Raw genomic sequence first — 24,120 nt, forward strand, 5'->3', positions numbered from 1 at the left:
AAGCCCCAGGAGGAAGAGAGGGGGTGAGATTAATGTGGCTGCGAAGTAAGCACTGCTACATCCAAGCCCCAAAGGTAGAGAGGGGGGTGAGATTAATGTGATAGAGAAGTAAGCACTGCTACATCCAAGCCCCAGGAGGAAGAGAGGGAGGCGAGATTAATGTGATAGTGAAGTAAACACTGCTACATCCAAGCCCCAGGAGGAAGAGAGGGGGTGAGATTAATGTGGCTGCGAAGTAAGCACTGCTACATCCAAGCTCCAGGAGGAAGAGTGGGGGTGAGATTAATGTGATAGTGAAGTAAGCACTGCTACATCCAAACCCTCAGGAGGAAGAGAGGGGGTGAGATTAATGTGATAGTGAAGTAAGCACTGCTACATCCAAGCCCCAGGAGGAAGAGAGGGGGGTGAGATTAATGTGAAAGTGAAGTAAGCACTGCTACATCCAAGCCCCAAGAGAAAGAGAGGAGGTGAGAGTAATGTGATAGCGAAGTAAGCACTGCTACATCCAAACCCTCAGGAGGAAGAGAGGGGGGTGAGATTAATGTGGCGACGTAGTAAGCACTGATAAATGCAAGCCCCAGAGGAAGAGAGGGGGGTGAGATTAATGTGAAAGTGAAGTGCTCACTGCTACATCCAAGCCCCAGAGAAGAGTGGGGGTGAGATTAATGTGGGGGCGAAGTAAGCACTGCTACATCCAAGCCCCCATGAGGAAGAGAGGGGGGTGAGATTAATGTGGCGGCGAAGCAAGCACTGCTACATCCAAGCCCCAGGAGGAAGAGGGGGGGGGGGTGAGATTAATCTGATAGCAAAGTAAGCACTGCTACATCCAAGCCCCAGGAGAAAGAGAGGGGGGTGAGATTAATGTGATAGTGAAGTAAGCACTGCTACATCCAAGCCCCGGAGGAAGAGAGGGGGTGAGATTAATGTGATAGCGAAGCAAGCACTGCTACATCCAAGCCCCAGGAGGAAGAAAGATTGGTGAGATTAATGTGATAGCAAAGCAAGCACTGCTACATCCAAGCCCCCAGGAGGTAGAGAGGGGGTGAGATTAATGTGGTGGCGAAGTAAGCACTGCTACATCCAAGCCCCAGGAGGAAGAGATATGGGTGAGATTAATGTGATAGCGAAGTAAGCACTGCTACATCCAAGCCCCCAGGAGGTAGAGAGGGGGTGAGATTAATGTGGTGGCGAAGTAGGCACTGCTACATCCAAGCCCCAGGAGGAAGAGAGATGGGTGAGATTAATGTGAAAGCGAAGTAAGCACTGCTACATCCAAGCCCCAGGAGGAAGAGAGGGGGGTGAGATTAATGTGGCTGCGATGTAAGCACTGCTACATCCAAGCCTCAAAGGAAAAAAGGGGGGTGAGATTAATGTGGCGGCGAATTAAGCACTGCTACATCCAAGCCCCAGAGGAAGAGAGGGGGTGAGATTAATGAGGTGCCGAAGTAAGCACAGCTACATCCAAGCCCCAGAGGAAGAGAGGGGGGTGAGATTAATGTGAAAGTGAAGTAAGCACTGCTACAACCAAGCCCTAGAGAAGAGAGGGGGTGAGATTAATGTGGTGGCGAAGTAAACACTGCTACATCCAAGCCCCCATGAGGAAGAGAGGGGGGTGAGAATAATGTGGTGGCGAAGTAAGCACTGCTACATTCAAGCCCCAGAGGAAGAGAGTGGGGTTAGATTAATGTGGCGGTGAAGTAAGCACAGCTACATCCAAGCCCCAGGAGGAAGTGAGGGGGGGAGAATAATTTGATAGTGAAGTAAGCACTGCTACATCCAAGCCCCAGTAGGAAGAGAGGGGAGTGAGATTAATGTGATAGCGAAGTATGCACTGCTACATCCATGCCCCAGGAGGAAGCGAGGGGAGTGAGATTAATGTGATAGCGAAGTAAGCACTGCTACATCCAAGCCCCAGGAGGAAGAGAGGAGAGTGATATTAATGTGATAGGGAAGTAAGCACTGCTACATCCAAGCCCCAGGAGGTAGAGAGGGGAGTGAGAGTAAGCACTGCTACATCCAAGCCCCAGAGGAAGAGAGGGGGGGGGGAATTAACGTGGCAATGAAGTAAGCACTGCTACATCCAAGCCCTAGAGGAAGAGAAGGTGAGATTAATGTGATAGCGAAGTATGCACTGCTACATCCAAGCCCCCAGGAGGTAGAGAGGGGGTGAGATTAATGTGAAAGTGAAGTAAGCACTGCAACATCCAAGCCCCAAGAGAAAGAGAGGAGGTGAGAGTAATGTGATAGCGAAGTAAGCACTGCTACATCCAAACCCTCAGGAGTAAGAGAGGGGGGTGAGATTAATGTGGGGGCGAAGTAAGCACTGCTAAATCCAAGCCCCAGAGGAAGAGAGGGGGGTGAGATTAATGTGAAAGTGAAGTAAGCATTGCTACATTCAAGCCCCAGAGAAGAGTGGGTGTGAGATTAATGTGGCGGCGAAGTAAGCACTGCTACATCCAAGCCCCCATAAGGAAGAGAGGGGGGTGAGATTAATGTGGCGGCGAAGTAAGCACTGCTACATCCAAGCCCCAGGAGGAAGAGAGATGGGTGAGATTAATCTGATAGCGAAGTAAGCACTGCTACCTCCAAGCCCCCATGAGGAAGAGAGGGGGGTGAGATTAATGTGGTGGCGAAGTAAGCACTGCTACATCCAAGCCCCAGGGGAAGAGAGGGGGGTGAGATTAATGTGATAGTGAAGTAAGCACTGCTACATCCAAGCCCCAGAGGAAGAGAGGGGTTGAGATTAATGTGATAGCGAAGTAAGCACTGCTACATCCAAGCCCCCAGGAGGTAGAGAGGGAGGCGAGTTTAATGTGATAGTGAAGTAAGCACTGCTACATCCAAGCCCCAGGAGGAAGAGAGGGAGGCGAGAGTAATGTGATAGTGAAGTAAGCACTGCTACATCCAAGCCCCCAGGAGGTAGAGAGGGGGTGAGATTAATGTGGTGGCGAAGTAAGCACTGCTACATCCAAGCCCCAGGAGGAAGAGAGATGGGTGAGATTAATGTGATAGCGAAGTAAGCACTGCTACATCCAAGCCCCCATAAGGAAGAGAGGGGGGTGAGATTAATGTGGCGGCAAAGTAAGCACTGCTACATCCAAGCCCCAGGAGGAAGAGAGATGGGTGAGATTAATCTGATAGCGAAGTAAGCACTGCTACATCCAAGCCCCCATGAGGAAGAGAGGGGGGTGAGATTAATGTGGTGGCGAAGTAAGCACTGCTACATCCAAGCCCCAGGGGAAGAGAGGGGGGTGAGATTAATGTGATAGTGAAGTAAGCACTGCTACATCCAAGCCCCAGAGGAAGAGAGGGGTTGAGATTAATGTGATAGCGAAGTAAGCACTGCTACATCCAAGCCCCAGGAGGAAGAGAGGGAGGCGAGTTTAATGTGATAGTGAAGTAAGCACTGCTACATCCAAGCCCCAGGAGGAAGAGAGGGAGGCGGGAGTATTGTGATAGTGAAGTAAGCACTGCTACATCCAAGCCCCAGGAGGAAGAGAGGGAGGCGAGATTAATGTGGTGGTGAAGTAAGCACTGCTACATCCAAGCCCCAGAAGAAGAGAGGGGGTGAGATTAATGTGATAGCGAAGTAAGCACTGCTACATCCAAGCCCCAGTAGGAAGAGAGGGGGTGAGACTAATGTGAGGGCGAAGTAAGCACTGCTACATCCAAGCCCCAGGAGGAAGAGAGGGGGGTGAGATTAATGTGGCAGCGAAGTAAGCACTGCTACATCCAAGCCCCAGAGGAAGAGAGGGGGTGAGATTAATGTGATAGCGAAGTAAGCACTGCTACATCCAAGCCCCAGGGGAAGAGAGGGGGAGTGATATTAATGTGATAGTGAAGTAAGCACTGCTACATCCAAGCCCCAGGAGGAAGAGATGGGGTGAGATTAATGTGATAGCGAAGTAAGCACGGCTACATCCAAGCCCCAGGAGGAAGAGAGGGGTGAGATTAATGTGATAGTGAAGTAAGCACTGCTACATCCAAGCCCCAGAAGGAAGAGAGGGGGGTGAGATTAATGTGATAGTGAAGTAAGCACTGCTACATCCAAGCCCCTAGGAGGAAAAGAGGGGGTGAGATTAAAGTGATAGTGAATTAATCACTGCTACATCCAAGCCCCAAAGGAAGATAGGGGGGTGAGATTAATGTGGCGGCAAAGTAAGCACTGCTACATCCAAGCCCCAGAGGAAGAGAGGGGGGGTGAGATTAATGTGGCGGCAAAGTAAGCACTGCTACATCCAAGCCCCAGAGGAAGAGAGGGGGGTGAGAATAATGTGATAGTGAAGTAAGCACTGCTACATCCAAGCCCCAGGAGGAAAAGAGGGGGTGAGATTAATGTGATAGTGAATTAAGCACTGCTACATCCAAGCCCCTAGGAGGAAAAGCGGTGGTGAGATTAATGTGATAGTGAATTAAGCACTGCTACATCCAAGCCCCAAAGGAAGAAAGGGGGGTGAGATTAATGTGATAGAGAAGTAAGCACTGCTACATCCAAGCCCCAGGAGGAAGAGAGGGAGGCGAGATTAATGTGATAGTGAAGTAAGCACTGCTATATCCAAGCCCCAGGAGGATGAGAGGGGGTGAGATTAATGTGGCTGCGAAGTAAGCACTGCTACATCCAAGCTCCAGGAAGAAGAGAGGGGGTGAGATTAATGTGATAGTGAAGGAAGCACTGCTACATCCAAACCCTCAGGAGGAAGAGAGGGGGGTGAGATTAATGTGATAGTGAAGTAAGCACTGCTACATCCAAGCCCCAGGAGGAAGAGCTGGGGGTGAGATTAATGTGATAGTGACGTAAGCACTGCTACATCCAAGCCCCAGGAGGAAGAGAGTGGGGTGAGATTAATGTGAAAGTGAAGTAAGCACTGCAACATCCAAGCCCCAAGAGAAAGAGAGGAGGTGAGAGTAATGTGATAGCGAAGTAAGCACTGCTACATCCAAGCCCCCATAAGGAAGAGAGGGGGGTGAGATTAATGTGGCGGCAAAGTAAGCACTGCTACATCCAAGCCCCAGGAGGAAGAGAGATGGGTGAGATTAATCTGATAGCGAAGTAAGCACTGCTACCTCCAAGCCCCCATGAGGAAGAGAGGGGGGTGAGATTAATGTGGTGGCGAAGTAAGCACTGCTACATCCAAGCCCCAGGGGAAGAGAGGGGGGTGAGATTAATGTGATAGTGAAGTAAGCACTGCTACATCCAAGCCCCAGAGGAAGAGAGGGGTTGAGATTAATGTGATAGCGAAGTAAGCACTGCTACATCCAAGCCCCAGGAGGAAGAGAGGGAGGCGAGTTTAATGTGATAGTGAAGTAAGCACTGCTACATCCAAGCCCCAGGAGGAAGAGAGGGAGGCGGGAGTATTGTGATAGTGAAGTAAGCACTGCTACATCCAAGCCCCAGGAGGAAGAGAGGGAGGCGAGATTAATGTGGTGGTGAAGTAAGCACTGCTACATCCAAGCCCCAGAAGAAGAGAGGGGGTGAGATTAATGTGATAGCGAAGTAAGCACTGCTACATCCAAGCCCCAGTAGGAAGAGAGGGGGTGAGACTAATGTGAGGGCGAAGTAAGCACTGCTACATCCAAGCCCCAGGAGGAAGAGAGGGGGGTGAGATTAATGTGGCAGCGAAGTAAGCACTGCTACATCCAAGCCCCAGAGGAAGAGAGGGGGTGAGATTAATGTGATAGCGAAGTAAGCACTGCTACATCCAAGCCCCAGGGGAAGAGAGGGGGAGTGATATTAATGTGATAGTGAAGTAAGCACTGCTACATCCAAGCCCCAGGAGGAAGAGATGGGGTGAGATTAATGTGATAGCGAAGTAAGCACGGCTACATCCAAGCCCCAGGAGGAAGAGAGGGGTGAGATTAATGTAATAGTGAAGTAAGCACTGCTACATCCAAGCCCCAGAAGGAAGAGAGGGGGGTGAGATTAATGTGATAGTGAAGTAAGCACTGCTACATCCAAGCCCCTAGGAGGAAAAGAGGGGGTGAGATTAAAGTGATAGTGAATTAATCACTGCTACATCCAAGCCCCAAAGGAAGATAGGGGGGTGAGATTAATGTGGCGGCAAAGTAAGCACTGCTACATCCAAGCCCCAGAGGAAGAGAGGGGGGGTGAGATTAATGTGGCGGCAAAGTAAGCACTGCTACATCCAAGCCCCAGAGGAAGAGAGGGGGGTGAGAATAATGTGATAGTGAAGTAAGCACTGCTACATCCAAGCCCCAGGAGGAAAAGAGGGGGTGAGATTAATGTGATAGTGAATTAAGCACTGCTACATCCAAGCCCCTAGGAGGAAAAGCGGTGGTGAGATTAATGTGATAGTGAATTAAGCACTGCTACATCCAAGCCCCAAAGGAAGAAAGGGGGGTGAGATTAATGTGATAGAGAAGTAAGCACTGCTACATCCAAGCCCCAGGAGGAAGAGAGGGAGGCGAGATTAATGTGATAGTGAAGTAAGCACTGCTATATCCAAGCCCCAGGAGGATGAGAGGGGGTGAGATTAATGTGGCTGCGAAGTAAGCACTGCTACATCCAAGCTCCAGGAAGAAGAGAGGGGGTGAGATTAATGTGATAGTGAAGGAAGCACTGCTACATCCAAACCCTCAGGAGGAAGAGAGGGGGGTGAGATTAATGTGATAGTGAAGTAAGCACTGCTACATCCAAGCCCCAGGAGGAAGAGCTGGGGGTGAGATTAATGTGATAGTGACGTAAGCACTGCTACATCCAAGCCCCAGGAGGAAGAGAGGGGGGTGAGATTAATGTGAAAGTGAAGTAAGCACTGCAACATCCAAGCCCCAAGAGAAAGAGAGGAGGTGAGAGTAATGTGATAGCGAAGTAAGCACTGCTACATCCAAACCCTCAGGAGTAAGAGAGGGGGGTGAGATTAATGTGGGGGCGAAGTAAGCACTGCTAAATCCAAGCCCCAGAGGAAGAGAGGGGGGTGAGATTAATGTGAAAGTGAAGTAAGCATTGCTACATCCAAGCCCCAGAGAAGAGTGGGGGTGAGATTAATGTGGCGGCGAAGTAAGCACTGCTACATCCAAGTCCCCATAAGGAAGAGAGGGGGCTGAGATTAATGTGGCGGCGAAGTAAGCACTGCTACATCCAAGCCCCAGGAGGAAGAGAGATGGGTGAGATTAATCTGATAGCGAAGTAAGCACTGCTACCTCCAAGCCCCCATGAGGAAGAGAGGGGGGTGAGATTAATGTGGTGGCGAAGTAAGCACTGCTACATCCAAGCCCCAGGGGAAGAGAGGGGGGTGAGATTAATGTGATAGTGAAGTAAGCACTGCTACATCCAAGCCCCAGAGGAAGAGAGGGGTTGAGATTAATGTGATAGCGAAGTAAGCACTGCTACATCCAAGCCCCCAGGAGGTAGAGAGGGGGTGAGATTAATGTGGTGGCGAAGTAAGCACTGCTGCATCCAAGCCCCAGGAGGAAGAGAGATGGGTGAGATTAATGTGATAGCGAAGTAAGCACTGCTACATCCAAGCCCCCAGGAGGTAAAGAGGGGGTGAGATTAATGTGGTGGCGAAGTAAGCACTGCTACATCCAAGCCCCAGGAGGAAAAGAGATGGGTGAGATTAATGTGATAGCTAAGTAAGCACTGCTACCTCCAAGCCCCAGGAGGAAGAGAGGGGGTGAGATTAATGTGGCTGCGAAGTAAGCACTGCACAATCCAAGCCTCAAAGGAAGAGAGCGGGTTGAGATTAATGTGGCGGCGAAGTAAGCACTGCTACATCCAAGCCCCAGAGGAAGAGAGGGGGTGAGATTAATGAGGTGTCGAAGTAAGCAAAGCTCCATCCAAGCCCCAGAGGAAGAGAGGGGGGTGAGATTAATGTGAAAGTGAAGTAAGCACTGCTACATCCAAGCCCCAGAGAAGAGAGGGGGTGAGATTAATGTGGCGGCGAAGTAAGCACTGCTACATCCAAGCCCCCATGAGGAAAAAAGGGGGATGAGATTAATGTGGTGGCGAAGCAAGCACTGCTACATCCAAGCCCCAGGAGGAAAAGGGGGGGTGAGATTAATGTGATAGGGAAGTAAGCACTGCTACATCCAAGCCCCAGTAGGAAGAGAGGGGGTGAGAGTAATGTGATAGTGAAGTAAGCACTGCTACATCCAAGCCCCAGGAGGAAGAGAGGGGAGTGAGATTAATGTGATAGCGAAGTAAGCACTGCTACATCCGGGCCCCAGGAGTAAGAGAGCGGAGTGAGATCAATGTGATAGCGAAGTAAGCACTGTTACATCCAAGCCCCAGGAGGAAGAGAGGGGAGTGAGATTAATGTGATAGCGAAGTAAGCACTGCTACATCCAAGCCCCAGGAAGAAGAGAGGGGAGTGAGAGTAAGCACTGCTACATCCAAGCCCCAGAGGAAGAGAGGGGGGGGGGAAATTAACGTGGCAATGAAGTAAGCACTGCTACATCCAAGCCCTAGAGGAAGAGAAGGGGGTGAGATTAATGTAGCGGCAAAGTAAGCACTGCTACATCCAAGCCCCAGGAGGAAGAGAGGGGGGCGAGATTAATGTGGCGGTGAAGTAAGCACTGCTACATCCAAGCCCCAGAGGAAGAGAGGGGGGTGAGATTAATGTGATAGAGAAGTAAGTACTGCTACATCCAAGCCCCAGGAGGAAGAGAGGGGCGCGAGATTAATGAGGTGCCGAAGTAAGCACAGCTACATCCAAGCCCCAGGAGGAAGAGAGGGTGTGAGATTAAAATGATAGCGAAGTAAGCACTGCTACATCCAGGCCCCAGGAGGAAGAGAGGGGAGTGAGATTAATGTGACAGCAAAGTAAGCACTGCTACATCCAAGCCCCAGGAGGAAGAGAGGGGAGTGAGATTAATGTGATAGCGAAGTAAGCACTGCTACATCCAAGCCCCAGGAGGAAGAGAGGGGAGTGAGAGTAAGCACTGCTACATCCAAGCCCCAGAGGAAGAGGGGGGGTGAAATTAACGTGGCAACGAAGTAAGCACTGCTACATCCAAGCCCTAGAGGAAGAGAAGGGGGGTGAGATTAATGTAGCGGCGAAGTAAGCACTGCTACATCCAAGCCCCAGGAGGAAGAGAGGGGGGCGAGATTAATGTGGTGGTGAAGTAAGCACTACTACATCCAAGCCCCAGAGGAAGAGAGGGGAGTGATATTAATGTGATAGAGAAGTAAGCACTGCTACATCCAAGCCCCATGAGGAAGAGAGGGGGGCGAGATTAATGTGGCGGTGAAGTAAGCACTGCTACATCCAAGCCCCAGGAGGAAGAGAGGTGGGTGAGATTAATGTGATAGTGAAGTAAGCACTGCTACATCCAAGCTCCAGGAGGAAGAGAGGGGGTGACATTAATGTGATAGTGAAGTAAGCACTGCTACATCCAAACCCTCAGGAGGAAGAGAGGGGGGTGAGATTAATGTGGCGGCGAAGTAAGCTCTGATACATCCAAGCCCCCAGGAGGAAGAGAGGGGGTGAGATTAATGTGGCGGCGAAGTAAGCACTGCTATATCCAAACCCCCATCTCAAGAGGGGAGGAATCCTTTGTGAGACTCAGAAAAAAGAAATGTGGGCTAACGGCCAGAGCTGCTGACTTTGCAGCCGGAATCCGAGTCCAATCCTGGCCTTAGTTCAGCATCCTGTGCTTCTGGGGAAGTCATGTGATCCTCCTGTTTGTATTGAACTAACACACCCCTGACCTTGGCGCACTTGTAGAGGCTCCACTGCCCTTCGGCTGTGTTTGTGCTATCGATGTAAAAAGGCAAACAACACACAAAAGTAGCATTTATTCTGTAGCTCGCTGCCCCCGCTTGTGCTTCGGAGAGAAAAGATCAGAGCTGCTGAGGGCGGCGCTGAGTTCAATCCCCAGCCCTGCCAGCCTCTAGGCCTCCTTTAGAGACTGGCGGCAGGAGCGCCCAGTACTCGACCCCCCTGTATGCCCCCCTCCCCCACCCTGGAGTGGAGGCAGCGCCACCTTTTCACAGCTGAAGCCACTCTCACTCCAGTGGTGGGCTCCTCGGACCGACGTCCCATCTGCAGCTTACCTAAGGCCTCAGGCCCTCCATCTGCAGCTTAAGCTTACCTCCATGCTGCTCATCTCCAGCTTACCTCACGCCCTCCATCTGCAGCTTACCTTAGGCCACCCATCTGCAGCTTACCTCATGTCACCCTTCTGCAGATTACCTCAGTCCTCAGGCATTCCATCTGCAGCTTACCTCAGGCTGCCCATCCACAGCTTACCTCATGCCCTCCATCTGCAGCTTACCTCAGGTCACCCATCTGCAGCTTACCTCAGGCTGCCCATCTGCAGCTTACCTCAGGCCACCCATCTGCAGCTTACCTCAGGCCTTAGGCGGCCCATCTGTAGTTTACATCAGGCTGCCCATCTGCAGTTTACTTAAGGCCGCCCATCTGCAGCTTTCCTCATGCCGCCCATCTGCAGCTTCCCTCAGACCTCACATCTGCAGCTTACCTCAGCCCACCCATCTGCAGCTTACCTCAGGCCACCCATCTGCAGCTTACCTCAGGCAGCCCATCTGCAGCTAACCTCAGGCCTCAGCGGCCCATCTGAAGCTTACCTCATGCCACCCATCTGCAGCTAACCTCAGGCCTCGGGCGGCCCATCTGAAGCTTACCTCAGGCCACCCATCTGCAGCTTACCTCAGGCTCTCCATCTGCAGCTCACCTCAGGCCACCCATCTGCAGCTTACCTCAGGCCCTCCATCTGCAGCTCACCTCAGGACTCAGGCCTTCCATCTGCAGCTCACCTCAGGCCACCCATCTGCAGCTTACCCCAGGCCACCCATCTGCAGCTTACCTCAGGCCACCAATCTGCAGCTTACCCCAGGCCACCCATCTGCAGCTTACCTCAGGCTCTCCATCTGCAGCTTACTTTAGGCCTTCCATCTGCAGCTTACCCCAGGCCACCCATCTGCAGCTTACCTCAGGCCCTCCATCTGCAGCTTACCCCAGGCCACCCATCTGCAGCTTACCTCAGGCTCTCCATCTGCAGCTCACCTCAGCCCACCCATCTGCAGCTTACCTCAGGCCCTCCATCTGCAGCTCACCTCAGGACTCAGGCCTTCCATCTGCAGCTCACCTCAGGCCACCCATCTGCAGCTTACCCCAGGCCACCCATCTGCAGCTTACCTCAGGCCACCAATCTGCAGCTTACCCCAGGCCACCCATCTGCAGCTTACCTCAGGCTCTCCATCTGCAGCTTACTTTAGGCCTTCCATCTGCAGCTTACCCCAGGCCACCCATCTGCAGCTTACCTCAGGCCCTCCATCTGCAGCTGACCCCAGGCCACCCATCTGCAGCTTACCTCAGGCTCTCCATCTGCAGCTCACCTCAGCCCACCCATCTGCAGCTTACCTCTGGCTCTCCATCTGCAGCTTACTCCAGGCCACCCATCTGCAGCTTACCTCAGGCCCTCCATCTGCAGCTTACCCCAGGCCACCCATCTGCAGCTAACCTCAGGCCTCAGGCCACCCATATGCAGCTCACCTCAGGCACAGGAACCTGACGTGCAGTGAGACACTGTGCATTGAGTGTGCAGCACTGAACCACACATGTGCTGCTGCCCTATGTGCTGTACAGAAGGACAGAATGAGGGGGGGCAGTAGAGGAAAGGACAGGAGAAGAGGGCACAGCGAGGGGCACAGGAGCCTGACATGCAGTGAGACTCTGAACAGCGAATGCGCAGCTCTGAACGCACCTGTGCTGCTTCCCTATGTGCTGCAAAGAGCCCCACTGACGTGTTTCCATTTTGCCCCATCACTCCTTGGCCTCACGGCCGAAGTGTTCTTCCCCAAATGCTGATCTTCTATGTCAAATCCCAGAGCTGCAGCCTAACTCGCTGGGTCAGGGTCAGTCAGGGTCAGGGTCCGGGTCAGGAACAGGGGCAGTCAGGGTCAGGGTCAGTCAGGGTCAGAAGCAGAGGCAGGGTCAGGGTCAGGGCCATGGTCAGTCAGGGCCAGGATCAGTCAGGCTCTGGGTCAGGGTCTGGGTCTGGGTCTGGGTCAGGGTTAGGGTCTGTGTCTGGGTCAGGGTCAGTAAAGGCCAGGGTCATTAAGGGTCAAGGTCTGGGTCAGGGCCAGGGTCAGTCAGGAGCAGGGTCATGGCCAGGGTCAGTCAGGGGCAGTCAGGGTCAGGGCAGGGTCAGGGTCTGGGTCAGGGGCAGGGGCAGTCAGGGCCAGGGTCAGACAGGGTCAGGGGCAGGGTCAGTGAGGGTCAGGGTCAGGGTCACAGTCTGGGTCTAGGTCAGGGTCTGGTTCTGGGTCTGGGTCAGGGTCTGGGTCTGTGTCAGTCTGTGTCAGGGCCAGGGTCAGTCATGGTCAGTCAGGGTCAGGGCCAGGGTCAGTCAGGTTCAGTCATGGTGTGGAAATTAGAAAAATTAATGTACATAAGCGGCGTTCATTTGCCTTTTTCCATTCCCCTCCCTGTAGGCACCATGAATACCGTGAAACATTGACCGCATCATTCCGCCAGTAAAAGCCCGTGCCCATATGTACATGACAGCCATTTTAGGCACCATGGCCTTTTGCCCGCTCGTTGGAATCCCCGGCTTCCCTCCTGCGCGACCCTGCTCTGAAAAGTAACCCTCCTGCTTGACCCATGCACCCCCCCATTTTTCCTCTCGAAGAAGCATCCTTCGCCTCAGCTGACATAACCCCCCAGCTGTATCTGACTGCCCCCGTTCTCTCATGTACGGGTCATAAGACCTCTCTCTCTGTGCGACTCTGTCCCTGTGCGCACCCTGGCTCCCCCCTCCTCCCTCACATGGGCAAGTCATAAACCTTCTTCTTCTGCAAGACTCTGTCCTTGGGAGTCACGCTCGCGCCTGACCAAACACCTCCTTTCCTTTTATGAATACCCCTCTGTTGGTAAACTCTCCCTCTGCGCCTGATTGTCCACGCGGCATGAATACCTCTCCTTTGATGACCCCTTCCACCGAGTCCGATTGTCCACACAGGTCCGAGGCCATCGCCTAAGCCGGGAGATACAGTTTACTGCCCCCTATTGTGTGGAGTCGCTCCTCTTCAAAGTGCCCACTATTGATCCTGGCCTCCCCACCCCCTGGGATACGATCAGGCGCACACATCCTAAGAATCGGCGGAACACTCAGCTGCGTGATAGCCCCTCCTCTTATCAGCAGGTTGAGGACCTCTATTGTGGATGCATGTGGGGGTGGGATTGACACGAGGATTACGGGGATGTCTTTCTCCTTGCTTCACAATGTCATTATTGTAATAAGGAATGTTGGTAATGTATAAAAGGCGATGTCTCAGAGAACTTGTTAGAGCACCTCCCGATGACACCTTGTTTCGTGTCTGAAATGACAGGCTCTCCTCATGAGTAATAAACTCTGTTCTTGTGATTCCTGCTCCCAGCGCCCGTCTCTTTATTTGGTAACTACTCAGAATGGGAACTAAGAGGCGTCTTGCGCTAGCAGCCTGGGCATCGGTTGTAAATTGGGCTGACTTTTCCACAATTGGCGTCCCAACGCGGGGCCCATCAGCGACATAGGGTCCGGTAAGAGAGGTCCAGACGATGGGGTGAACATCTAAACGATCGGAGTATACCTGCCTTGAGAGGACCCTCGTCCGGCTGCTGATTGAATGAACTTCACCGATTCCGAACGGACCTCTCTCGAGTGACCCACTGTCCTGACTGGGACCCCACAGGACTGCTGCGGTAAAATCATGGAGTAAGAGAACGATCGGGCGCTGGAAGGAGGAGGGTGAAGAACTGCCCACACGGTCCGGTCCGGGTAAGGTCGCGTAAATGCGACAAATTGTGAAATGATTGTTTGATTTGGATAATACTAGTATTACTCTTTTGTTGGTTCCTCTGGAGATTCACCGTCTGCAAACGGAGAAACAACAGGCTCTCCCTTTGCAAGCAGTGAAGGATAGGTAACGCAGACTTTTGTCCCCGTTGTAATCCGTCGTGCCTATCTTCCTCCCCCACTGTTTCCCGAACTGTTGTTCGTGGATTATTGTCTGGAGATTCTCTGTCTGCAAACAGGGAAGAACAAGGTCTCTCTTTGCAGGTAGCGAAAAGGTAGGTAACGCAAACCTTTAACACTTCGTACCTACTTATTCTCCCCACTGATTGTTTGATTGACCGAACATTGATTGTTCGAGATTGGTTCTTTTGAGGTATTCACCGCCTGCAAACAACGGAGAATAGAAATATTCTGTCTAGTCTTTGCCCGCCGTGATAAGATAGGTAGTGCAGACTTTTGTCCCCGTTGTAATCCGTCATGCCTATCTTCTCCCCACTGATTGGTAGCCTGTTTAGCCCGGACCGCTTATTAGAGATGAACCATCCAGCTCCACTGGAGGGCACACCTAATAAGGATATGTTCATTAAGTGTGGACTAGTCGCTATAGCTTATAATAGGTTATGGCATAAAAATATAAGAAAAAGAGACGAGCGAAATCAGTAGGCCACTGATGAATTATCAACTTCGCTAAAAATAAAATAAGAAACGTTAGAAATAATCCGCAATAAGAAACATAAAAATGGCGAGGGAAGACAAGCTTGACACCGAGGCAGACACAAGGTAGATTAGGCTTCACCGCCCCTCACTGCTCCAAACATGTCTATCCCACCACCCGCCACGCCCAATAACGGTAACATGGAATAGATACAAATCAGCATACACCTACCCCCATTCCGGAAGCTCCCGAAGTGCAACAGGTCCGCAGTTACGCCCATCCGGAAGGCGAGGCCTCAGCGCGTGTAGAGCAGGGCTCGGCTGGCCGCCATCGGAAGGGGAGGCTGTGGGGCGGACGGCCCGAAGGTTGTTATGGTCTCCCCATTCCTTTCTTTCCTTCTGCCTTGCGGGCCAAGGGGGGGGGATGTCTTGCCTCAGCCACCGACCCCCCTCTATCGCCAGCTCCGGCCGTCAGCAAAACCGGAGCCAAAGCAGGTAGCTCCGCAGCGATAACACTGGAGAGTTGCAGGTAGTCCCTTCAGCGGCAACGCTTGCGAGTTGCAGGTAGTCCCGCCTGGTCTGGCCGCCACGAAAAGCCACAAAGGGGGGGGGGAATGTCTTGCTGCCTCCGACCCCCCCATCTTCATTGCCTGGCACGGCCATACCAAAGCGCTGGAGCCGAGGAACGGCGCGGGGTCGCTGGTAGGGGGAGGCGGCGCGAACGAGCCTCCCCCCACCTCCCCAGGTGGAGGCTTCCAGCGACACCCCAACGCTCCTGCTCAAAGAGGGTCCATATCAAAAGGTGGGTTTTTGCCCGGGACTGGCACACACCCTGTGCTCCTCAACCTTGAAGATTCTAAAAGAGCCGGGGGGGCCGACCTCTCCACGAGGTGCCCCCCGCCCCCGTCCTCCGATGGAGCCACGAGACGTCGGCGCACTCCTGCCGGCGCCAGCCTCAGTTTGAAAATGACTAAAATCCTGCAAAGATACAGATTTGTTCAGTTCCGGTGGAACACCAGAATGACCCGGTAGGAAAGATTGTTGCCTCCCTCCCCACTTTTGACTGATGGTTCATATCGCTAGTCTGTTACCCCATTGCGAAAAACTTTTTGAACTGCCAAAAGAGGTTCTGGTCCAACCACGAGTCAGTGGAGACATTCTGACTATACTGGGACCTGCCTGACCTCGCCCAAAATGGCGCCGATACAAAATGAAACTTTCAAACTCCTTGTTGCACCCTGATTGCTCAGCCTTGATGCTCCAAGATATGTATGCAGTTTTTGGACAATGAAAGTAGATAAGATGGATATTGATTATGTGCTTGGAAAAGAAAGCGATATAAGAAGGATATTGAGTATGTGTTGGGACAGTGAACTGATTGAGGGTGGGTACTAATTATGTGTTGGAAGCAATGAATTGGTATGAAATAGACACTGATTGAGCATTTGGACAACGAATTGATATACGTTAGGTCTTGAGTAAATAGTTGGACAATGAGATGATATTATTGAAAACTTGAATTCTTGACACGCATTATACTCGCCCCTTAAGAAAGCTCGATACGATTTTATTGCACTGCTGCACTTTATGAAATGAATGGCCACCGACTTCGTTCCTCTTATGCACAGTTCCAGTCTGCTCCGCAGCCGGCCCACTGGGTTGTAGGCCCGTATTTGTGCGCCAACATTTTTATTAAAGGTTTTTTGAACACGCAAATATAATCGTAGCGTTTGGATTGATGAGTTTCGAAATGTATGGCTACTGTCACCGATATAAGTAAAATACATGCAGTATGATTAAGGTTGAAGGTTAAAAAGGCCCGATACTTAGCAGCTACATTATGTGTCACAGGCAGCCGGAAAAGTGTTTTAGACGCCCTTAAGCGATACCAAAAAAATGCCACTTGACCACCACCATTGCACATGACCTAAAAGGCCACGATCAAGTGATTCATGTAGATATGCAGACCATCGATGATTATCTATCTAACACTACTGGTCCCTCTGGGCTTAAACGCCGAGATGGTAGAGAATGCACCCCGTGGAGATAGGTCGAGTATGTGGTAGGTAAAAACATTTTCGGACTATTGCGCGCTGATGTGTTTTGAATGCTGCCCCCACCCCCTTCTTTCTCCTCCCTTCTGCAGGTCACGTCGGAACATCGGTTGAAGTATGGAAGAGCGATGGTCGAACGACCGACAGAAGGAGAAAAAGGGGATCTGAGCATAGTACTTATGCTAACGAAGCCTTGAAAGGCGTAGACTTAGATATGACTGTGCCTCCTTAGAAAGTAGCAACTGGGAGGATGGACTGACATAGAAACTTGACGGGTTAGTACTGTATGACAGAATTTGACTCGAACCAGCACGCCAGATAGTGCAACTATGACGTTTTACTAGATAGGGAAAGGACAAGGAAAAGTTCCGGGGTAAGGTTTACCTAGGCACCACCCGTCTGGAAAAGTAGGAATGATGTTGATGTTCAAAAATGTACCACCTCCTTCTCGCACTTTTATAGATATAACTAAGCTGTCCGACTGTTCTCCCGATTAATGCCCTCCGTTGCCTCAGCCTGGAGAACCTTTCCGCCAAAGGGAGAAAAGGAAAAATGACTCAAAGATCCCACCGTGAGTAGTAGCCCAACCAGGTTAATTCCTGACCAACTGACCGGGGTGTAAGTATTGGCAACCGAGAACATTCGCAGAGATAGCAAACGAGAGGAAAAGGAGGAAAGGTAAAAAGAGCTCAGCACGTAGATAAATAGGATACTAAAGATGCGCAGCATGCAGAAAGATCTTTTTGGCCAATAACTGTTTTATGTTTTGTCATGAACCTTTTTTGTATGAGATACATGTACTGTCTTTCTTTGAATGAGTTTGTGTGTATGTAATGTATGGGTTTATGTCTCCCCTCTGTTCGCGTCTCTGCGTTACCTGACCCCTGCTGTTCTGTGTTGTGAGTGCACTAAAAGACCCATTGTTGTACACGTCTCTCTCTCTCTCTCTCTCCCTCTCTATCTCCCTATCTCCCTATCTCTCTCTCTCTCTCTCTCTCCCTACATGTCATACGTGTACCGAATGGCTCGTTTAGGTTGCGGACGACTCTCACTCTCTATGAGAGTCCCCCTGTTCCATCTTCCTTTTTGTGGTAAAATTGTGCCCCGCTGGCACCAGTCTGATTGGATACTTATTGAACGCGAAGGTGTTCAGCGAAATTGACAGAAACTAAAACGATGGTAACTTGCCATATTGCTGCCTCTCCTTTCCGCAAAATGAATGAACTCGAATTGGCTAAGAAAGTAAGGACAGGTAAGACGACTAAGGTCCCCTAATCTGGCCTTTTATAGGGGAACTATATGTCAATGGCACCCTATTTTTCAGTTCGTTAGAGACAAGCGCCAATGTCCAGATTGACCCCCAATGCCCAAATTGCCCCACCCCTTTTCACTTAAGCGCGAATGCCCGAAGCGTCCCCGCCCCACCTGATTGACCCCTGCTGCTGTCCCCGATGTATACCTAATGACCATGACCAACTGTCGCCCCTCGAGAAAAATGTGTTAACACTGTCCATCGATGATTGCCGCCCCGCTCTGCTTGAAAGAATTAGCCAGCTCTGAAGGGAAATGTTACACTGTTAAGGCTCGGGTTAGAAAGACAAATCTCCGCTGGAGGTTCCGAAATGTTGAATTTGATGAAATACGCAGTTGATAGGTGTCTGATTTCTCTCCATTTGTGCCATGAATAGACGATGAATAAACTTGGCATGAACTCAGTAGAAATGCCGACATATACACTGCATGGTAATAAAGTTCTGACTGTGACCGATGAACGTATCTCCCAAGTGCGTAGGATTGAAGGAGGGATTCACATGCATAAATGTCTTCTCCTGCCAGTTCTCTAAAGCTTGTTTTGTACCTATTCAAAGATATACGATCACCGGAGGAGAAGGGTCGGACGTGACGCACAGCCTGGCTGCAGATCTTGAGACACATGTGACCTCGACCAAAGATGGAGCTGCAGAGCAACAAGATACGGGACGAGACAGCAATCTCAGACGTGGAAAATAAAAGGATGACGGGCTGTCCTGAAGCCCTCTGTTTTGCTAACCCACGTGTGCCTAAAGTCTTCGTCCCCCTTTTGGGGCCCGATTGATGGGCCTGCTTGCTCGTTTTCCTTCGCTCCCTTGGTCCCTTGATGTGTGCAGGAAAAGATTTGACCCCACTCCGCCCTCTCCTCCCTCGAATATTCAACAACACTCCCTTCTCTCCACATGGCTTTTTGGTCACCACGAAAGGAAAAGAAAAATGCAGGTGCCGAGCATAAGGCACCCCTAACAAGGACTAATTAGTAAAACAGGACTGTGGTCTAACAGCAGAGGACTGACCGCACCCTGCAACGCGTAAGGATAGATCCGAGCTGGACCTATAGCTCCACCGCCGGTGCTCAACAGCGCCAACGAAAGGATACGGACTAGAGCCTACCAGTGATGGCTCACTGCTAAAAAGACACTGTGACGAAGATATCATGTATTGGACTGAATTCCTCCCTCAACCACTTGGTATTGTTTTCAAAATGTTTGTCGGTCACCTTTAGAGCTGTACATTGATGAGAAAGTCAGAACCATGTATACTGTGTAGTACGCTGCACCCTAGGCTTATAGTAACCCAACAAATGTAAATTTCAATATATTGCATTCTGCCAATCACATCGACTGCTCATGGTAATATGCAATCTGCTAGTATTGATAAGTTTTCATCAACCACATGTTTATATGTACACCCATCGATTAGGAAATGAACTTTCTTATGTAAAAAGCGGCGACTGTGGAAATTAGAAAAATTAATGTACATAAGCGGCGTTCATTTGCCTTTTTCCATTCCCCTCCCTGTAGGCACCATGAATACCGTGAAACATTGACCGCATCATTCCGCCAGTAAAAGCCCGTGCCCATATGTACATGACAGCCATTTTAGGCACCATGGCCTTTTGCCCGCTCGTTGGAATCCCCGGCTTCCCTCCTGCGCGACCCTGCTCTGAAAAGTAACCCTCCTGCTTGACCCATGCACCCCCCCCATTTTTCCTCTCGAAGAAGCATCCTTCGCCTCAGCTGACATAACCCCCCCAGCTGTATCTGACTGCCCCCGTTCTCTCATGTACGGGTCATAAGACCTCTCTCTCTGTGCGACTCTGTCCCTGTGCGCACCCTGGCTCCCCCCCCTCCCTCACATGGGCAAGTCATAAACCTTCTTCTTCTGCAAGACTCTGTCCTTGGGAGTCACGCTCGCGCCTGACCAAACACCTCCTTTCCTTTTATGAATACCCCTCTGTTGGTAAACTCTCCCTCTGCGCCTGATTGTCCACGCGGCATGAATACCTCTCCTTTGATGACCCCTTCCACCGAGTCCGATTGTCCACACAGGTCCGAGGCCATCGCCTAAGCCGGGAGATACAGTTTACTGCCCCCTATTGTGTGGAGTCGCTCCTCTTCAAAGTGCCCACTATTGATCCTGGCCTCCCCACCCCCTGGGATACGATCAGGCGCACACATCCTAAGAATCGGCGGAACACTTAGCTGCGTGATAGCCCCCTCCTCTTATCAGCAGGTTGAGGACCTCTATTGTGGATGCATGTGGGGGTGGGATTGACACGAGGATTACGGGGATGTCTTTCTCCTTGCTTCACAATGTCATTATTGTAATAAGGAATGTTGGTAATGTATAAAAGGCGATGTCTCAGAGAACTTGTTAGAGCACCTCCCGATGACACCTTGTTTCGTGTCTGAAATGACAGGCTCTCCTCATGAGTAATAAACTCTGTTCTTGTGATTCCTGCTCCCAGCGCCCGTCTCTTTATTTGGTAACTACTCAGAATGGGAACTAAGAGGCGTCTTGCGCTAGCAGCCTGGGCATCGGTTGTAAATTGGGCTGACTTTTCCACAATGGTCAGGGGCAGGGGCAGAGTCAGGCCCAGTCAGGGTCAATGTCAGGTCAGGGTATGGGTCAGGGGCAGGGGCAGGGTCATGGTCAGTCAGGGTCAGGGTCAGGGTCTGGGTCAGGGGCAGAGGCAGGGTCAGTCAGGGTCAGTGTCTGTGTCAGTCAGGGTCATGGCCAGGGCCAGGGTCTGTGTCAGTCAGGGTCAGGGCCAAGGTCAGTCATGGTCAGTCAGGGTCAGGGCCAGGGTCAGTCAAGTTCAGTCAGGGTCAGGGTCAGAGTCAGGGGCAGGGCCAGTCAAGTTCAGTGTCTGGGTCTGAGTCTGGGTCTGGGTCTGTGTCTGGGTCAGGGTCAGGGTCAGGTCAGGGTATGGTTCAGGGTCAGTCAGGGTCAGGTGCAGGCCCAGGGTCAGTCAGGGTCAGGGTCAAAGTCAGGGTCAAGGTCATGGTCAGGGTCAGAGTAAAGGTGCACACAGGGCCTGCTGTATGTGTCTACGTCACACAGTTTATATAGGTGCCTTTTCGCTGATTGGATTGCTCCTGTGAGTGGGCGGGTGCAGGCGAGCTGAGATGTAACCATGGCCGGCTGGTGGGCCAAACACTTGTGTTTGATGCACAGCACTGGGAAGCATTAAACACTGTCATCCAGCATCAGAGGCGGTCAACTGGGTACAAGCCAACTCAGTGAGCAGACACTGGAAAACAAAGCTGAGGCGAACAGGAAGTGCGATGTGAAGCAGAGAAGGCGAGGGTGTGACATCACTGGGAAGCAGAGAAGGCGAGGGTGTGACGTCACTGGGAAGCAGAGAAGGCGAGGGAATGACAATACTGGGCAGCAGAAAAGGTGAGGGTGTGACGTTACTGAGCAGCAGAGAAGGCAAGTGTGTGACGTCACTGGGAAGCAGGGAAGGCGAGGGTGTCACTGGGGAGCAGAAAAGGCGAGGGTGTGACATCACTGGGAAACAGAGAAGGCGAGGGTGTGATGTCACTGAGCAGCAGAGAAAGCGAGGGTGTGACGTCACTGGGAAGCAGAGAAGGCCAGGGTGTGACGTCACTGGGAAACAGAGAAGGCAAGGGTGTGACGTCACTGGGCAGCAGAGAAGGCGAGGGTGTGACGTCACTGGGAAACAGAGAAGGCAAGGGCGTGACGTCACTGAGCAGCAGAGAAGGCAAGGGTGTGACGTCATTGGGAAGCAGAGAAGGCAAGGGTGTGATGTCACTGGGAAGCAGAGAAGGCCAGGGTGTGACGTCACTGGGCAGCAGAGAAGGCGAGGGAATTACATCACTGGGCAGCAGAGAAGGCGATGGTGTGACGTTACTGAGCAGCAGAGAAGGCGACGGTGTGACGTCACTGCGAAGCAGAGAAGGTGAGGGTATGATGTCACTGGGCAGCAGAGTAGGTGAGGATGTGACATCACTGGGAAGCAGAGAAGGCCAGGGTGTGACGTCACTGGGAAGCAGAGAAGGCGAGGGTGTGACATCAATGGGCAGCAGAGAAGGCCAGGGTGTGACATCACTGGGTAGCAGAGTAGGCGAGGGCATGACGTCACTGGGCAGCAGAGAAGGCGAGGGCATGAGGTCACTGGGAAGAAGAGAAGGCAAGGGTGTGACGTAACTGGGAAGCAGAGAAGGTGAGGGTCTGATGTCACTGGGCAGCAGAGAAGCCGAGGGTGTGATATCACTGGAAGCAGAGAAGGCGAGGGTGTGACGGCACTGGGATGCAGAGAAGGTGAGGGCGTGACATCACTGAGCAGCAGAGAAGGCGAGGGTGTGACATCACTGGAAGCAGAGAAGGCAAGGGGGTGACGGCACTAAGAGCCAGAGAACGCAAGGGTGTGACATCACTGGAAACAGAGAAGGCGAGGGTGTGACATTACTGGGAAGCAGAGAGGGCAAGGGTGTGATATCACTGGGCATCAGGAATGGCGAGGGTGTGACGACACTGGGAAGCAGAGGAGGCGAGGACGTGATGGCACTGGGAAGCAGAGAGGGTGAGGGCGTGACTTCACTGGGAAGCAGAGAGGGATAGTGTTAGAAATGGGATCTCTGGTTGGCTAAGGCTTGTGACAAAGCCAGGCAGATGTAGGAAGGTGGATATCTGACTATATAGTTACCCCAACTTTTTGTGCCTAGTGTTTTACTGGTTTTCGACTTGGGGCCTGGGATCCTGCTATTCAGGTCCCCAGGCTATCTGCTCTCCCAATAAAATGGACTCAATTTACTTTAGGTACATACCAGATTGGTTACTGGGTCACCTTTGTGAGCCCCTGTATAGTGTGCCATAGGTACCTAGGGCATAGGTGCATCCAAGGCCTACCAGGGGCTGAAGCATGCATTATGCCACCCCTGGCTGGCCCACCAAACTGACACCACAGGCTGGTCACCCAGCCTGGGTAAGGTGGTGTATTCACCCCTTACTTAGATATAGTATACCTATATCTACATTATATATAGACACATATATACCTATCAGTCACTCCTATGGAAGGCCTTATCAATTCTGGAGGCAGAGTGCTTGGTGTTATGTGAGAGGGTGCCCTAGCATGAGCTGAGCTTCTCTGCCGCTTTCGGAACCATCTCCCTATAGCTGTTCTATGATTTAGCCATACCATATACTCTTAAGTGCATTATAATCCTCGCGGTTAATGCTAACTTTGGTTTGGCTTCATCAAAACATGTTGTGTAAGGTGTCAAACACTTTGGAATACCACCCTGCCCCCCACCAGTTCTGGTGACGGGGGTAGCATTCCACCCTTCTCGAGGGAAAAGACATGTAGTTACTGCTAACCCCGGTTAAAGTAAAATTGAGCCTCAGCATCACAAAATGGGTGCTGCTGCCACAGACACGAGTCTGACCTCCTGCTGCTGGACGAAACTCAGGCAGGGGAGGTCTGGACAATAGGTTTCCTGTCAAGGGAAGTGCCAGCACCTCCCCAGAAAGACTGTAGTGTATTGGGGCAGGGAGGGCTGCATTCAGAAATGCTTTTCCAGACACTGCCTGGGGCACACAAGGTGCTTCATGCATAGCCCTTTTCAAACCAGTTGCTGGGGCACTCCAGCCCCGCTCTGGCGCATAACTGGACAAAGGGAAAGGGGAGTAACAACCCTCTTCCCAGGTCCACCCATAGGAGGGAGCTAGCAGGTAATCCAGCCCCTTTTCTTAGAATAAGTATAGGAGCTGTGTCCCCAGGACTTTAGATTATCCTGGAACGAAACTTTGATACAGAAATCTTGGACCTTCGACATTCTATCCTGAATAGAAGATGGAAGACATCTCCCTTGTGGTGAAGGAGTGACCACCCTGTGCAAACAGGCACCACCAGTAACTTGCTAGTCTGCTTGGTCGATGCTCCCGCGGGAACCCGAAGACTCAGCGACTCAGGACACAGACTTCCAGACATCTCCGACCCCTACCCACATCCACAGCAAAGCTGAGACCAGTGGCGGACATGAGAGAAGTGGGACTGGAACTCCCGGACATCCTGCATTTTGCTAATTGCATCGACTCCTGAGGGAACTCACAGTTGTACATTGGGGTACGAGAAGCCCCAGACCCAAGTACCATTTGCACCAAAGCTCAGCCCTCACACTCCACGAGTGCCACGTGGGGCCCGCTCTTGCATTTCAGCTCAACATGTCTTCCTGGTTCCTAGTCCGTTGGCTAATGAGCCCCCTGAAGACTTTCTTTTGAATTTAAACTGCTGGCCTGGTTGCTCCCGGCTTGCTCCAGCTTCCCTGAAAAGGAGAAGTGCCACAGACTTTGCTGGTCTGACTCAAAGCCA

The sequence above is a fragment of the Lissotriton vulgaris genome, chromosome 6 (genome assembly GCF_964263255.1).
Source record: "Lissotriton vulgaris chromosome 6, aLisVul1.2, whole genome shotgun sequence".
Classification (NCBI taxonomy): domain Eukaryota; kingdom Metazoa; phylum Chordata; class Amphibia; order Caudata; family Salamandridae; genus Lissotriton; species Lissotriton vulgaris.